The sequence below is a fragment of the Theropithecus gelada genome, chromosome 15, assembly GCF_003255815.1.
Source record: "Theropithecus gelada isolate Dixy chromosome 15, Tgel_1.0, whole genome shotgun sequence".
In the NCBI taxonomy this organism is placed as follows: Eukaryota; Metazoa; Chordata; class Mammalia; order Primates; family Cercopithecidae; genus Theropithecus; species Theropithecus gelada.
The window spans coordinates 37,781,112-37,787,111 of NC_037683.1; positions in this window are offsets into that span (position 1 = coordinate 37,781,112).

The window sequence follows — 6,000 nt, forward strand, 5'->3', positions numbered from 1 at the left end:
ATCTCTGCCTCCCAGGTTCAAGCAATTATCCTTCCTTAGCCTTCTGAGTACCTGGGATTACAGGCTCCCACCACCAGGCTCCACTAATTTTTGTATGTTTAGTAGAGGTGGATTTTCACCATGTTGGCCAGGCTGGTCTCGAACTCCTGACCTCAAGTGATCAGCCTGCTTCGGTCTCCCAAAGTGCTGGGATTACAGGCATGAGCACTGCACCAGGCCTAATACACATTTTCCATCTCAAATTATTCTCTGAGCACTAAAATATTTCCCATTTCACCTCCCTTCATTGAGAAGTTTTAAAATAACAATCACTGAACTGTTATTTTATTCTCACTAATAAAACTTTATTTACCAGAATTCTTTTTTTATAAATTCAAAATGTTAATCATATTTCCATCACAAGAGATCTCATAGAATGATGGGATATACTTTTGTTGATTTTTCTATCCTCAAGATAAGCTTTTTTGAATTCTATTTCATTATAAGTTGAAGATACTGTGAAAAGTTGCCAAAGTGTTACTTTTCATTTTCATCACAATGTATCATTTGCCACATTTCTTTTTTAAATATATTTAAGTGAATTTTTTTAACTTTTATTTTAAGTTCAGGAGTACATGCACAAGTTTTTAATACAGGTAAACTTGTGTTGTGGGGGTTTGTTTTACAGATTATTTTGTCACCTTAGTACTAGGTATAAAGTCTGGTACCCATTATTTATTTTTCCGGATCCTCTCCTTCCTCCCACTCTCCATCCTCTGATAGGCCCCACTGTGTGTTGTTCCCCTTTATGTGTCCTTGTGTTTCCATCATTTATCTCCCACTTAGAAGTGAGAACATGTGGTATTTGGTTTTCTGTTTCTGCATTAGTTTGCCAATGATAATGGTCTCCAGTTCTATCCATGTCCCTGCAAAAGACGTGTTCTCATTGCTTTTTATGGCTGCATAGTAGTCTATGGTGTACATGTACCATGTATTTGTATATGTACCAAAATACATACATATTTTGTTTTCTTTATCCAGTCTATCATTGATGGGCATTTAGGTGGATTCCATGTCTTTGCTATTATAAATAGTGCTACAATGAATACACATGTGCATGTGTCTTTGTAATAAAATGATGTATACTCCTTTTGCTATATACTCAGTAATAAAATTGCTAGGTTGAATGGTATTTCTGTTTTTAGGTCTTTGAGGAATCACCACATTGTCTTCCACAATGGCTGAACTGATTTATACTCCCACCAACGTGAATAAGCATTCCTTTATCTGTGTAGCCTCACCAGCATCTTTTATTTTTTTGACTTTTTAATAATAGTCATTCTGACTGGTGTGAGATGGTATGTCATTGTGGTTTTGATTTGCATTTCTCTAATGATCAGTGATGTTGAGCTTCTTTTCATATGATTGTTGGCTGCATGTTTATCTTCTTTTAAAAAGTGTCTGTCTATGTCCTTTGCCCAGTTTTTAATTGGGTTATTTTTTTCTTGTAGATTTGTTTATGTTCTTTATAGATGCTGGATATTAGACATTTGTCATATGCATAGTTTGCAAAGTTTTCTCCCATTCTGTATGTTGTCTGGTCACTCTGTTAACAGTTTCTTTTGCTATATAGAAGCTCTTTAATTTAATTAATTCCCACTTGTCAATTTTTCTCTTTTGTTGCAATGACTTTTGGTGTCCTCATCACGAAATCTTTGTCTATTACTATATCCTGAATGGTATTGCCTAAGTTGTCCTTCAGGGTTTTATAGTTTTTAATTTTACATTTAAGTTTTTAATCCATATAGAGGTTTTTGTTTGTTTGTTTGTTTGTTTGTTTTTGTATATGGTGTAAGAAAGAGGTCCAGTTTCAATTTTCTGCATATGGCTAATCCGTTATAACAGATAGAATAAGGAATCCTTTCTCCACTGTTTGTTTTTGTCAAGTTTGCCAAAGATCAGATAATTGTAGTTGTGTGGCCTTATTTCTGGATTCTCTATTCTGTTGCATTGGTCCTTGTCTCTATTTTGTACTAGTACCATGCTCTTTTGGTTACTGTAGCCCTGTAGCTTGGTTTAAAGTTAGATAATGTGATGCTTCCAGCTTTGTTCTTTTTCTTTAGAATTCCTTTGGCTATTTGGATTCTTTTGTGGTTTCATATAAATTTTAAAATAGTTTTTTTTTTTCTGGTTCTGCCAAAAATCTTATAGTCATTTAATAGGAATAGTATTGAATCTATAAATTGCTTTGGGCAGTATGGCCATTTTTCTGATATTGACTCTTTCTATCCATTAATATGGAATGATTTTCCACTTGTTTGTGTCATTTCTGATTTCTTTAAGCACTGTTTTGTAGTTCTACTGATAGGTATTCTATTCTTTCTGATTCACCACATTTCTGACAGCCAGATTAATTTATCAATTATTCTAGTAAATTCTTCTGTAGAAAGACCAACTTAGTACTCCAAACCATTTAACCTATTATTTTCCAGAAATCTAGTAATATATACTGACATATTTATTTTAAATAATAAAATACTTGGATAACATGCATTTCTGAAGGAAATCAAGTTTTGATTTTTACCTGCATGCATATTCCAGTTTACAAAATTAAAGTAGTTAAGTAATTTTTTTGAGTAATTCTTCACAAAGAAGAAGAAAGGAAGGAAAGAAGGAAGGAAGGAAAGGAGGGAAGGAGGGAAGAATGAAGGAAAGGAAAGAAGGAAGGAAGGAAGGAAGGAAGGAAGGAAGGAAGGAAGGAAAATATGGTTTTTGCAAAACCTCAACCCCTTTCTCATTAGATAGGTACTGACTTTTATGGGTTTTTTAAAAAAAAATTTTATTTTAGATAGGAATGATGTCTATTGTCCTTGTTTTTTATGTCAGTGTTGGAAGAGAAGTCTAAGCAATACTAGAAGAAAATAAACAGAGAGAGTGAATGAAGAAATTCGTAGTAAAATGAAAATAAAGAAAAGCCAGAGTGACCTCCAATAAGTGAAATAAAGTTCTCTTTCTATTAGAAAAATCAGCAAATGATAGTCTGGAATCATAGAGAGCAAATATGATAGGCAACCAGGTGCCCTTGCCAGGTTATATGTTTTCCTCAAAATATATTATGTTGAGGGAGATCAGAAACATGTTTTTGTCTAGCCTTAATACTCACAAATGTTGCTTTCATTATTAAGCCAGTGAAACTGTGTACTTCCTTTATTCATTGAGTTGTGAATCAGCACAAGTAAGTGAAATTTTATCATTTTTAAGTTGAGAGAAACCAAAATATTGTACTGTGTTCTAGACAACAAGTGTACCTGTGAATGAATGAATTCTGAAGGTTTGGCATCTCAGAAATCTTTGGTATGTTTATTTATTCAACATATTTTATATTGGCTCTATGTATAATATTTACATTTGATGTTGATTAAACTTAGCATAATTTGGACTCAGAATACTGATTACATATTTGAGATATTCTCTCATGTTGTCAAACAGAAACATGACATCTGGAAATATTTCATGTTACTAGTTAGTTTGGAAAATAATAAAACAAAATGTTAGATTAATATGACAAAAGAACATAATTATTAATTCTATATTGAAAATATTCTATCCATGTATGAACTTTATTAATGACATAAGATCAATGGTTATTTTTAGCTAAATAACTTTATTATAAGTTCATTGTACATATTCTTAATTTTGTTTTTTATGTACATTTTAAATTTTGTTATATTTGTTTAGTTTTTATATGCATAGATTAAATATACTTCATAATTTAGCAAATCCTGAATTGAGTCTGCTTCTCTAAAGTAAATTCTTCTTTCTGAGAATATAAAGTGGGTCTGAATTATAGAACCCTGTCATTTTATTTCTAGCTAATTATCCCAGAAAGAGACATCAAGCCTAAAAAGGCCCACTAGCATAGTGATATTTTCCCTAATTCATAGATGTTTGCTTCTTTGTGGTCCTCTGGACCAAGCCAGGCCTGTCACAGTCCTTCTCCAACATGTTTAGACCTGGAGCTGAGAAAAGAGTCAGTTTTCTCAGGGAAGGAAACCATACATGTTAAAATTAAGGAGTTCATGTCAGAAAAAGCCTACAATCATGAAAAATGTAGCTGATTCACAGAAAAAGCAAGACACAAGAGACTGAGAAAGACAGCAGTCTAAGATGTTAAGTGTTTTATGCTTGATCAATATTCGCATCATCCAAGTCAAGTTCCAAATTAAAATTATCCTTTCCAATCCTGAATGCAAAATATTCTTTCCTTTGTCCTCTAAGAGGCAGTATTACATGGTGTTTTAAGAATATAGGCATAGAAACTATACAAGTCTTGTCCTTGAAAATATAAACAGATTTCTCTGCTTATGCAAATGCCATTGTTATTCCTTGAGTGAGAGTGTCGTAAGGGGGACTTACTTGCTGAACGTATTCTCCAATGCTATCTTTGGGACATTGGGTCTTGGTTTCATCCTTGGATTGTTGAATGGGTGTGTAAGAGTCTCATGGAAACAATATCTGCTTTACCAAAGAGAAAGAGTCTCATGAGACTCTTACATCTCCGACTTTTTGTTTCCAATGCTCCTTCTTCTGTTTCTGACTTTGCTTTGTTTCTTAGATTGACTCAAACATTCCCACCTATAGACATATATAAGTGAAAAACCTTTTAAAATAAGGTTCATGGGGCTAAGGAACGGAGAAGGAAAAACCATAGATCATTTGCTAAGCAAGATGATGCTTATGGGTGATGTTTAATATTCATAACTGAACCTGATTATCATTTCATCTCCCATAACTCTGTACGTAATCAATCACAAAGTATCAGTCAGAGTTTCTCCTTCCTAAATATTTCTCAAAGCAATCAATTTATCTCAATTTCAAAGGAACTAATTTCCTGAGGCCTGGCAATTTCTTTCTCTTGTGTTAATTTAATGGTTTCCTAACTCTTCTTGCTTCTAGCTTCTTCCCCTCCACATTCATTCCCCACATGGTAGGAAATGGGATCAAGTAATGTCTCTGCAAAAATCCCTTTAAAGCTCTCATTGTGTTTAGTATAAAGTAAAATTTCTTACAACTGTAAGCCCATGCTCGATCTGCTCCTTGTTTTATTTAGTAATTTCATCTTTTAACACCATCCTTAGAGTATAAATTCCTCTAATTTGCCATACTGTCTCTGATATGTGTTGTCTAGAAATTATCCAGCCCTACCACTACCGCATAATTATCTTACTCATCTTCACTGCACTTGCTAGATGACTTATACAGTGTGAACCTGGGAGTACATCTCTTATATTACTGAACAATGTGACCTCAGCACCTATCACACACCATGATCCAAATAAGGCCCATGAATAATATTTGTCAAAAAGATAAACCTGAATACAATTTTGATTAAGGAAGGGAAATATACATTAATAAATGAAATAGGAGTTCTAAAAGAAAATTGCTAAAACTTATCAAAGTAAAACAGTGTCTGGAAAACCATAAATCATATTAAAAACATTTTGATAGAAAACATAATAAATGAATAAATTGCAGAATCATAAGCTAAATTAATTATTGTTGTTTCTTTAAAAAAAAAAGTACGCTTGGTATTGAGCACCCACTATGTTTTAAAGGGAAAACTGACAAACTGTATTTAAGTGAATTTGGCAAAATGGATACCAAGAAAATTGGAAGTTACATAATAGTTTATGTTCTGTTTTCTGCAGAATAAACAAGGACTTTTTTAGTAATGTACTATTGACCAAAAGTGGTAACTTTCAAACAGGTATTTTGACACATGAATGTGTTGGTTATCAAAGGAAGATAAAGGAATGGGGAAATAGTACTTCTCCAGACATATCACTTAAGCTGAAATCTGACTGATTTGTGTAGTATTATTTGAGAAACAACTGTTACTATTTAGAATATTTTACATAAATAAAAATATCTTGCAGGTGTTGCAATGTGGGTACAAAGAATTTTTTAGAAGAAGACTGCAAACCTGGACCAAAAACTGCCTAAACTTTAGATAAGTTCTAA